This window comes from Saccopteryx bilineata, chromosome 4 (genome assembly GCF_036850765.1).
Source record: "Saccopteryx bilineata isolate mSacBil1 chromosome 4, mSacBil1_pri_phased_curated, whole genome shotgun sequence".
Classification (NCBI taxonomy): domain Eukaryota; kingdom Metazoa; phylum Chordata; class Mammalia; order Chiroptera; family Emballonuridae; genus Saccopteryx; species Saccopteryx bilineata.
Genome location: NC_089493.1, coordinates 61,629,391 through 61,640,122, shown reverse-complemented (window position 1 = coordinate 61,640,122; position 10,732 = coordinate 61,629,391). Strand labels below are relative to the sequence as shown.

General features: G+C 36.0%; 1 pseudogene; it reads left to right on the top strand.

Annotated features, from left to right (window-relative positions):
- Positions 1 to 3,723: 3,723 nt before the first annotated feature.
- LOC136336994 (U6 spliceosomal RNA) lies at positions 3,724 to 3,823 on the top strand (annotated as a pseudogene).
- Positions 3,824 to 10,732: the final 6,909 nt, after the last annotated feature.

The following is a 10,732-nucleotide window of genomic DNA, read 5'->3' as shown; positions in this document are numbered from 1 at the left end:
ATGAAAACAGGTGAAAATCTCTGTATTACGTCGAAGGGAAGGACAAGGGTTTAGGGCAGTGGTTTTCAAACTTTTTGAGTTGGGGCGCATTTAAAATCCTACAAATAATTGTAGCACTATATACAAATTTCTGAGAAATATGTTGTAATAATTAAGTCAAATATTAAAGAAAAAATATAAAGTCCAAGCATGCTTTTATGGTAATTAAATGAAATAAATATGACAAAATTAAATTTATTCTGACATTAAAAAACATTTTTATGTTACACTTTTTGAGTTATGCTTTTTAGAATTTATAAAAAAGAGGTGTTAAAAAATTAAAAGTGACAAAAAAAGTTATCTTTTATATATATAGATACATTCTTAGTAAGATTTAGTAAATTCTGCAGGTCCCAGCACAAATGTGTTAAGTTTTTTCATTCTTGTGTTTATGAAAAACGAGAGCCTGATGTGTCCTAGCAATTTCTTCAATGTTTGGGCATATATTTGAAAGGCAAACTCTCATTTCCTCATCAATACATTGAAGAATTCCTCTCTCTCTCTCTTTTTTTTTTTTTTTCAGAGACAAAGAAAGACAGTCAGAGAGGGACAGACAGACAGAAACAGAGAGATGAGAAGCATCAATCATTAGTTTTTCATTGCGCATTGCAACTTCTTAGTTGTTCATTGATTGCTTTCTCATCTTCATCAGACCAAATAACCCCTCACTCGAGTCAGTGACCTTGGGTCCAAGCTGGTGAGCTTTTTGCTCAAACCAGATGAGCCCGCGCTCAAGCTGGCGACCTCGGGGTCTCGAACCTGGGTCTTCCACATCCCAGTCCGACGCTCTATCCACTGCGCCACCGCCTGGTCAGGTGAATTCCTCTCTTTTTACTCTTAATTGTGTTCAAGGTAGAAAATCCTAATTCACAGAAATAGGATGTTGAAAATTGTAGTAAAAGGTTCAAAGCTTTTTTAGATATTGCCACATATTCTTCTTTTATAGAAATCCAAAAGGCTTCAAGAGACAATTCCTTATGTTTAATCATCAATCTAAAACCCCCACCATACATATCATCTTAACTTTACCCAAACAAAGGATAGAAGAAACTTGCCTCCAGTCTTTCCGGAGAACATGGGGGGTAGTGTCCAGCACCACAGCTTAACAACCTTTTGCAACCTAATCAGGCAAGTGAGGTGGGGGGTTGGGCAGACTGTCAGCTTACAGCTAATTCCCCATACCTCTGTCCCCCAAAAATCTAAACTCCAAAATCCTTGTTGGTTTTTTGGTACCCAACAGGCACATAGTTCTCTGGAGTACCATAGGGCATACCTGGAAATCTTCTAGGGCGCAACAGTGTTGTAAAAAACATTAAAATGTTTTTTAATGTCAGAATAAATTTAATTTTGTCATATTTATTTCATTTAATTACCATAAAAGCATGCTTGGACTTTATATTTTTTCTTTAATATTTGACTTAATTATTACAACATATTTCTCAGAAATTTGTATATAGTGCTACAATTATTTGTAGGATTTTAAATGCGCCCCAACTCAAAAAGTTTGAAAACTACTGCCCTAAACCCTTGTCCTTCCCTTCGACGTAATACAGAGATTTTCACCTGTTTTCATCTCATAAACTAATTAGTGATTCTGCAGAACACCAAAATATTTATTTTTTTTTGCTGATCTGACAAAAAATAGGTATAATTTTGATCCATTCACACCAGATGGCTATTGTTGTGTTGCCTGTTGTCAGTTAGTTTTATTTGACAGTCTAAGGCAGGGGTCTCAAACTCAACTCAGCATGTGGGCCGCAGAGCAAGATCACAGCCGTTAGGTGGGCCGCACTAGGTCTACAGAAGGCAACTGTTACGCAACACTTTTCAGTGTCATAAAACGACCAGAAACTGTAGTTCGCATCACAACTGCTGTTAACTAAACTAATATCTAGCTAGGATGCTAGAGAAATGAAAAATACAAGTAGGCCCCTAGGCTTACTTAATTTTATCCAACAGCCCTGGCGCACACTTTGAGAAACACTGGTTTAGGGGAAGAGGAGGCCCATCTCCCAGAGCTTACGCAGAACAGGTACTAACACTGCTCGTGGTGTTTATAACAAGCCTTTTCAGGGCTCTGCATGTCTTTCTAAAGAAAAATCACATTCCCACTCCTGTACAGTAATGCTTCATTACCAGCTCTTTCAATGCATTATTTTCTGTTCCACTCCCTTAAACTCGACTCAGACCGCCCGTGTTTCTTATTTCAATGAGATTTCCCTGCTTTATGACATCTGTTTGAACATCACTTTTTTTCTTTCTATCAAAAAGTCCAAAATCCCAAGTCGGATGTCTCCAAGGAGCTTATATGTGTTCGCAACACACCCGTGGAGATTCTTAGGAACTGCACACTATCAACCAGGAACAGCTCAATGCCTTTCAGAATTTTTCACTTTCACTCAGGCTTGTGTTTACCTTTTATTTTAAGTGCTTTCAAGCCCATTCCCTTGAAATACCTTGCCGTACCAGGAACCCTGATTGTTTGTTCTTGTTGCCACCTTCATTCTGAAGAACCATCAATCAGTTCCTAAAACAAGGCAGCTTCTGTGCAGAATCAAAAGCCACCACATCACAGCTGATGGCAACAGGATGCAGTGGGCATTGCTGTTTGTACATAGGCCTTCTCTTTGAGAACTGCCTCTGTTTGAAATGAATGAGACAGACAAGAGTGGTGGCTTCAGAAGCAACTCTGCTCCTCCTGGCTTTTCCTGTTGAAAGTCCTGTGCAGCCCTGTTCCTAGAAAGTAGAAAGAATAAATAAAAGGCAAAGCGGAGGCAGGCTGTGCAGCTGAACACTTGCCTTTACTTTGTAGATTTGGGTTTGCAAGGTTAATGCGAAAGAGGCTGTTTATTTTCGCCCAGTGATTATGCATAAAAATTATATAAAATTCCCTCACCAAGAGCCCAACCCAGAAATATGACAGGTTCACCTCTTTGCTGATGCCTCTTCAAGATGCTATTGCTGCTTGGAGTAGAGTTGCCATCACTACTGTTGCCATGGTTACAACTTCTAGACCAGGGGACTGGCTGAACTTTGGCCCAGCTCTGCCACCCAGCTACTGTCTCCTCTGAAGCAAGAGGCCTCCTTATTCCTTGATCTATTTTGTATATGGCTGGAATGTTGGAAAGCACATAGTTTTCCATGGTATTCTTATCCCCTCTGTGGATTCTCGGGCTACTGGAAAAGTTAACACAATGTTCAGAACCCACAGAGATGATCACCCTCCTAGTCAGCCTAAGGATCATCACTGTCATATTTCACCTGCAGAGGCTTTGCAGGGATGGCTGGAGAGTTCAGAGCCAAACATCATGCCCATGACCGGGGTGGGGGTGGGGGTGAAAAGGAAAGTACAACGTGTCTTTGATGTGGCAGCTCATTCATAAATTCACCTTCTTTTCCCACCCTATCTTTCCTACTTAAATTTTCTTTTTAATATGCCTTGTCTATTTAAAAAGTTGCCCTAAATCCACTTGAAGCAAAGATAAATAGAAAGTATAAATATATTTTTTCAGAAATCCATTGCATTCTTGCTATTAGGATGGAAGGGAAAAAGTACAAATTTATTTCTGTCCAGGAAGGGAAAACTGCATAATGCAAATCGCCTAGAATATTTTCTGTGAAAATCAGATGGAATAATGTAAGTGTATATTTTCTGCTGAAGAAAAAAATATATATATGTGATGCTTGCTTTGGCAGCACATATACTAAAATTAAAACTATACAGAGATTAACGTGGCCCCCGCTAAAGGATGATACACAAATTCATGAAGTGTTCCATATTTTTAAATGTTGGTCAAAGGGTACAAACTCCCATCTGTAAGATTTGCAGACCTAATGTGCAGCATGGTAACTATAATTAGCAATACTCTATTACATACTTTGTTTTTAAGAGAATACAGCTTAAATGTTGTCAACATACACACCCAAAATAATTGTTTCTGTGAAGGAATAAAGATGCTAACAAACCTTACCGTGGTAATCATTTTGTAATAGATACACGCATATGCATCATATTGTACAACTTAAACTAACCTATATATGTCAGAAATATCTCAATAAAGCTGGGAGAAAATTGCCTCAACTATAGAAATATATATATATATTTACGATTGGATTCAAGAAAACTGAAATTTCTGGCACAAGGGAGAATTAAGGCCATTCCTAACCTTCTAACCTCAGGAAGCCCCCTGAATAATTCGGGGACTGCTACATGAGCTCATTACACCAGACTCTGGGCAGTTCCATCAGAAGCCTGGATGGGCCGTGTAGACCCCCCAGACCACCAGGGAGATGTTTGGCATCCCAATTTCTTGCACACAGTAGAAGCTTTACAAATACATGCTGAATAAATGGGAAATATAAGTTTAAAAATTATAACTGTGTGCTAAATAAGTTCATGTATAATCTTCAAATTAACCCAGGTAGAAATGATTTAGCAGCACCCAGAAAAGTGGATGTCCTAAAGGGCTTTTGGTCCTTTTAATTCTCTCAACAATACTTTGAGGTAGAGGTTTTTATCTCTACTTTTTTTCAAGTTCAGTTAAAAAAAAAGGTTAAGTAATTTGTGCAAGACTACACAAGTAGTTAGTGAAAGACCCAGGATCTAAGCCTGGAGTTGTCTGATTCTAAAAACAGACGATTCCCTCCATCTCTTCCAATATTTCCCAAGCTTTCCTAATGTTGAGAACTCAAATCTGAGGTACCATTATATTTGAATCTCTAGGGAGGGAGTTAGAAGCATGTGTTTAACAAGAGATAAAATGACGATTATTATCAGAGAAGTTTAAGAAAACCACTCTATTGCAACAGGTGGGGACCCCTACCTCCCTCTGCATGATCAAACAGAAACCTTTAGAGATTTGCTGTCATCAACAAAAAATAAGTCATGTCATGCTGGAGTTCATCAGATTACAATAGAGACGATTTATTCTTCAGTTTGGTAATATAGCATTGTCTGATTTATGGTTATCTGGATTCTAAAATTCCAAGACCATTTTAGAAAGTTTAAAATGGGCTCTAATTTAAACCACAGACTTTTTCAGCTTCCTCTCCATCTCTCTTTGGTCCTCAGAAGCAGAAGTGAGGATTCTCTTTCACTTCCTAGCAGCTTTGATTGAGCCGAGGTTCCAGTTGTGCAGGATCTGGAGGATGGCTCGGAGGAGAACCACAGGTTGAGAGTCAGTCCTCGTGTCTCGTTGCCCACCGGATGGCTCTCACTGGATGAGCAAGTTACTCCATCCAGGAAGTAGAAAAATTCATCATTGCTTGATTTGCTTTTCTCAGTTTCAGGTTTTCCCATGACTGCCGAGAGGAGCTAAGGCCATCGAAGCCTGCAGCTTCAATGCCCATCATAAGAGCAAACAACTTATTTGTACAACCTAAACAGTCATTTAAAAGGAAAGCAAGGCAGTGATTCCTGACATGGCTGAATTTAAGTCAAGCTGTGAAACTGCACAACACAGCCAGAAGTAGAGACGAACAAGTTCAACTGAAACCTGATGGGTGTTGGAACACTGCTTGTCAGCAACTTTATTGTAAGTTATTCCCATTATCTCAGAGAGAAATCCGAGACATGGTTAGAGATAAAATATGGAGCTGATCACCCCCATTTTGAGCATAGATCTTATTTTAAGAAACTTGCTTTATATACTGTGGCCAAGAAAACTTGCTTTGAATGATCTTTGCAGGCATGATGTCTATAATAATGACAATGACGTTTTACAAATAATAGTTTAATTCGCTTCTGTTCTCAGTGTTCTTGACCTCATTTAATCTTTGCGACAACTCTGTAGGGTGGTACTCTTTTTAACACAACTTTACAGATGAGGAAATGGCTAACTTCCTCACAGCTAAATGACGTAAGTGAAATTGCAGCAAATGCACAGTCAGTAGCTGAGAAGTCATCTCATATCACTACACTGTTGGCATCCCAGTGGAGTCCAGAATTTTAGGCCATCCATTGCTCAAAAGACAACTTCTCATACTGATTGAAACATAAGACCCAACAATATGTTTGTTGCTAAAAAAAAAAAAAAAAAACAAGGTATTGATAACAAAAAAGATGCAGAAATGCTAAAAATAAAAAAGTTTTATTGTGGAAACTTACACAACATAATTTTTAGAAGTTGGTAAAGTTGATATTATATAAAAGAGATTTTTGAAGCCGAAAAGATGGTAGGAGGGTACAAAGAGGCTCTTGATTGTAATGGAAAAAAAAACCCATAAAATCAACAATGAAGACATGGATTATCAAAGTTAGAAATGCAAAGATTAATAGAAAAAATAAATTTTTTAAAAAGCAGGAAATTGTAATGGGAAATGTTAATTCATTATCAGGCTGACAAAAATTAGACAATCTTAAAAATTAAATAGACAAATTTAGAAGATATTGAAGATGTGACAAAAATAGATATAAATTTGAAAAATAACAGGGGTTATGAATATTATACAGTTAATAAGTTAGAAGTAGTAGACATTATTCAACTCAACACATAGACTACTATACATGGTTTTTTTCCCCATGTATATGGCATTGATACCTGTACATTCACTATCAACTAAGGCACCAAAAATGAATCAAGAGAAAAATTATATAAATATATTTTCTCACCACTGCAATAAAACCAAATGTCAATGATATAATGAAAAACTGAAAGGAACTTACAGCAAAAAATGATTTAATCTATAGGCTTGGAGGCAGACAGTCCAGGATTTGGATGATAACTCCATCCTTTACTACTGCTGTGTGACCTAGGCAATTTACTGAACCTCCCTGAACCTTGGATTCTTCACCTAAATGTGTAGCTTTACTTTGCAAACTTGTTATAAACATCAGCTATAGAGTATGTAAAACAATATAATACTGAGACTTAAAAGAAGGCTAAAACCACATATCACACAATAGGGAGCCATATTTATTAGGTACTCAGATGTTTTGGGTTTTTTTTGTATTTTTCCGAAGTTAGAAGCCAGGAGGCAGTCAGACAGACTCCTGCATGCGCCCAACTGGGATCCACCTGGCATGCCCACCAGGGGGTGATGCTCTGCCCATCTGGGGCATTGGTCCGTTACCGCTGGAGCCATTCTAGCACCTGAGACGGAGGCCAAGGAGCCGTCTTCAGAGCCCAGGCCAACTTTGCTCCAATGGAGCCGTGGCAGCAGGAGGAGAAGAGAGAGAGAGAGAAAGGAGAGGGGGAAGGATGGAGAAGCAGATGGCTGCTTCTCCTGTGTGCCCTGACCGGTAATCAAATCCTAGACTTTCACACACCAGGCTGACGCTCTACCTCTGAGCCAACGGGCCAGGGACAGATTTTATAATATTTAACTAGACAAAAACTCCAGATTTTTGTTGATTGAAAGAAAAAGTTTAGAATATATACACCTCAATACCAACAGTGGTTATCTCTATGCCCTGAGATTTCTGATGATTTTTGTCACTTTATTTTTCTACTATGAATATATAATAAGTATAAAATAAAACAGTAATAAGTATGAAAATACATATGAACTTCTTTAGACCACAATATAAGAATATTGATATTAATATACTGAGACCCTATAGTGGTTGCTGTAAACAAGCAGCCATTTATGTTGTTGCCACAATCATCACTGTTTCTATAAATTCTAAACTACTTTCAGCCTCTCTCCCTCTCTTTTTCTCTCTCTTTCTATATATATATCAAACATATATATAAAATACATAGTATATATACAATATGTTAAAAATAAACATAAATGTAAATTAATTATAAAGTTAAATATAGATTATATAAATTTATATATATTATATAGTATATATTATACATAAAACACAATATTGGGATAACTGATGATTTTAATATGGACTGTGTAATTAGATAATCATATTATATCAATATAAAATTTCCCAATTTTTACAACTGTTATATTTTCTGATTTTTATAAGAGAAATTGTCCCAGGAAATACACGTTGAAGTATTAGGTAGGTAGGTAGATACAGCTGCAAGGTATTCTCCATGGCTCAGGAAAAAATCATGTAGAGAGAATGAATGATGAAGTAATCAGGGAAAACTATAAACAAAATATAAACAGATGGTGAATCTGGGAAAAGAGTGTACAAGAGTTCTTCATACTAATCTTTTAACCTATTTGTAAGTTTAAACTCATATCAAATGAACATTAACAACAACAAATAAATGGGTGACAACTTCTAAAAACAGCAATAAAAATTCTAAGCAACAGGGTTAAGTAGAAAATTAAGAACACAATAATAACTTTGGAATATTATAAAGCTGAAAGCACCATCAATCAAAAGTGAGGGGGTTGTGAACAAATCAGGGCCAAAAGTAAAAATGTAGATGCATTTTTAAAATGAGAAATAGTGAACTGAGCACTTGATTTAAAATCTTATAAAAGAAGGGAATCAACACAAGGGAAAATAATAAAGATGAAGGACAGAAATAAGTAAACTGGAAAACAGAAAGTCAGTAGAATAAATAAATTTAAACGCTCATTCTCTGAGATGATTATAAGATAGATTAAACCCCTTGGAAATATAATAACAAAAGAAAGAGTATCAACAAAATTAAAAACAAGACTGGTGATTTAACAATTGATACAAAGAATTTTAAAATATAAGTGATTGCAATACACAATTTATGATAATAAACTCAAAACACTTAGCCAAATGGACAATACAAAATATAAAGTTGAAAACTGGCAAAACAAGTTGTAAAAAGCGGGAACATAATGATGAGGGAGAAAGTAATTGGGAAAGTTATTAAAGAAATACCTCATCTACCAAAACAAGTATGATGTAAGCAGATTTACTGAGCAATATTTCGACATATTCAAGAAACAAATTTTTTCATATTATGTAATCAGTTCCAAGTACTAGAAAAACAAGACATGATACCCAATTTATCCTAGGAGATAAGTATCATACTTACCCACAAATCTGTGAAAAATTCCAAACACACACAGTAGTTTTAGGATGACAAATGTGCACAAGTGCCAATTCCAATAAAACTGGTTTGAAAACATTACAGCCTGGCTCAGGCACATAGTAGATTTTCCAAAAATAGTTGCTGAACAGTGAATAAATGAATATATGGATATATATATATATAAATATATGAATAAATGAATATATGTTTATATATATATAAATGAATGCAGTCAACTGACAACATCTACTCAGAGCATGAAGAACAGGAATGTCCTGGGCATACCATCTGTTTGGTGACTTTTATTTATTCCTTTATCTATGTCAGCCCCATTAAACATAGGCTGAAAGATCACTTTAACTGAGCTTACAGAAAGCAGCTGAAAGATTTTGACCAATCACAGAATACCTTTTATAAAAGAATTGCTAATTTTATGAGGGTGAGTCTCAAGAGAAAAATGAAGAAATGAATGCACAAAGGATTTAAGGGTGACAGAATATCCCAAAATATGCCACTTGGGCACAAGAATTACTTCAAGAGCTAAAAGGAAAGGTATTCTAATCTCTGCTTATCTTCCAAAAACAGTACTGGGGCGGGGCGGGGTGGGGGGACATTCCTCAAAGAAGAGTAAAGAGAATTCTGCACAAACAGACCTTGTTAAAATAATTTTTCTCTTCTTTAGCCTCCCTACATAATTTAGTTACTTTTCCACAATTTCCTCTTTTTTCAGCCCAGTATAAAAAAGGTATGTAAGTTTTGCCATTTCTTTGGGTCTTCATTTCCTTAGGAGGGGCTCCTGTGTCATGTAAAATTTATTAATTTGCATGTTTTTCTCCTGTTTGTATTATGTCAGTTTAATTCTCAGACCCAGCCAATAAAAAGCCCTAGGAAGGTCAAGGTAAAATTTTTGCCTTCTCTACAGGATTGTTCTTGATAAAAAAGACAGATGAATCCCACTACATGAAAAATTTAAAACTGTTCAATAAGGAATTGTCACCACAGACAAATGCAATCTGGGAGAAGATACTTGCAACAACTACAACCATAGAGAATTAAAATCAGTAAGAAAAACACTAATGAAATAATAGAAAGATGGGCAAAAGATAAGAAACAAGCAATGCATAGCCGAGGAGATTTGAATGACCAGTGGCATACCAGTAATCAGAGAGATGAAAATTAACACAATGTGATACATTTTTTGCATTCATGAAACAGGTGAAAATGAAATAATCTGACACTATTAAAATCACATGGAAGAATTAGAGAAACATTCACATTTTGAAGATGATGTGTTCATTGGTGTAACCATTTTAGAGAATAAATTGTCAACATCTAGTAACACTGAAAGGACATCTATGTTATAATCCAGCAATTTCACTCCCGAGAGTAAACTCCAGAAATTCTAACTGGTGGATAATGCAAGTCCATTGCAACATAGTTTGTAATAGCAAAAACCAAACAAACAAAAAAAGTAAACCGCATAAATAATCATCAATAAGATGAACAAATTGTGCTACATTTACACAAAGAGATCATTTACAGCAGTTGTATCAATAGAGATGAATATTTAAAATATAAGGCTGAGTGAAAAAAAGCAAGCTGCAGATAAATAAGTAGACTATAAAAATATGTGAACATAAACCATTGTTAAGGGAAATCGAAAAAGACATTATGAGATGGAAGAATATACCTTGTTCTTGGTTAGGTAGAATAAATATAATCAAGATGGCCATATTACCCAAAGCTATATACAAATTTAATGCAATTCC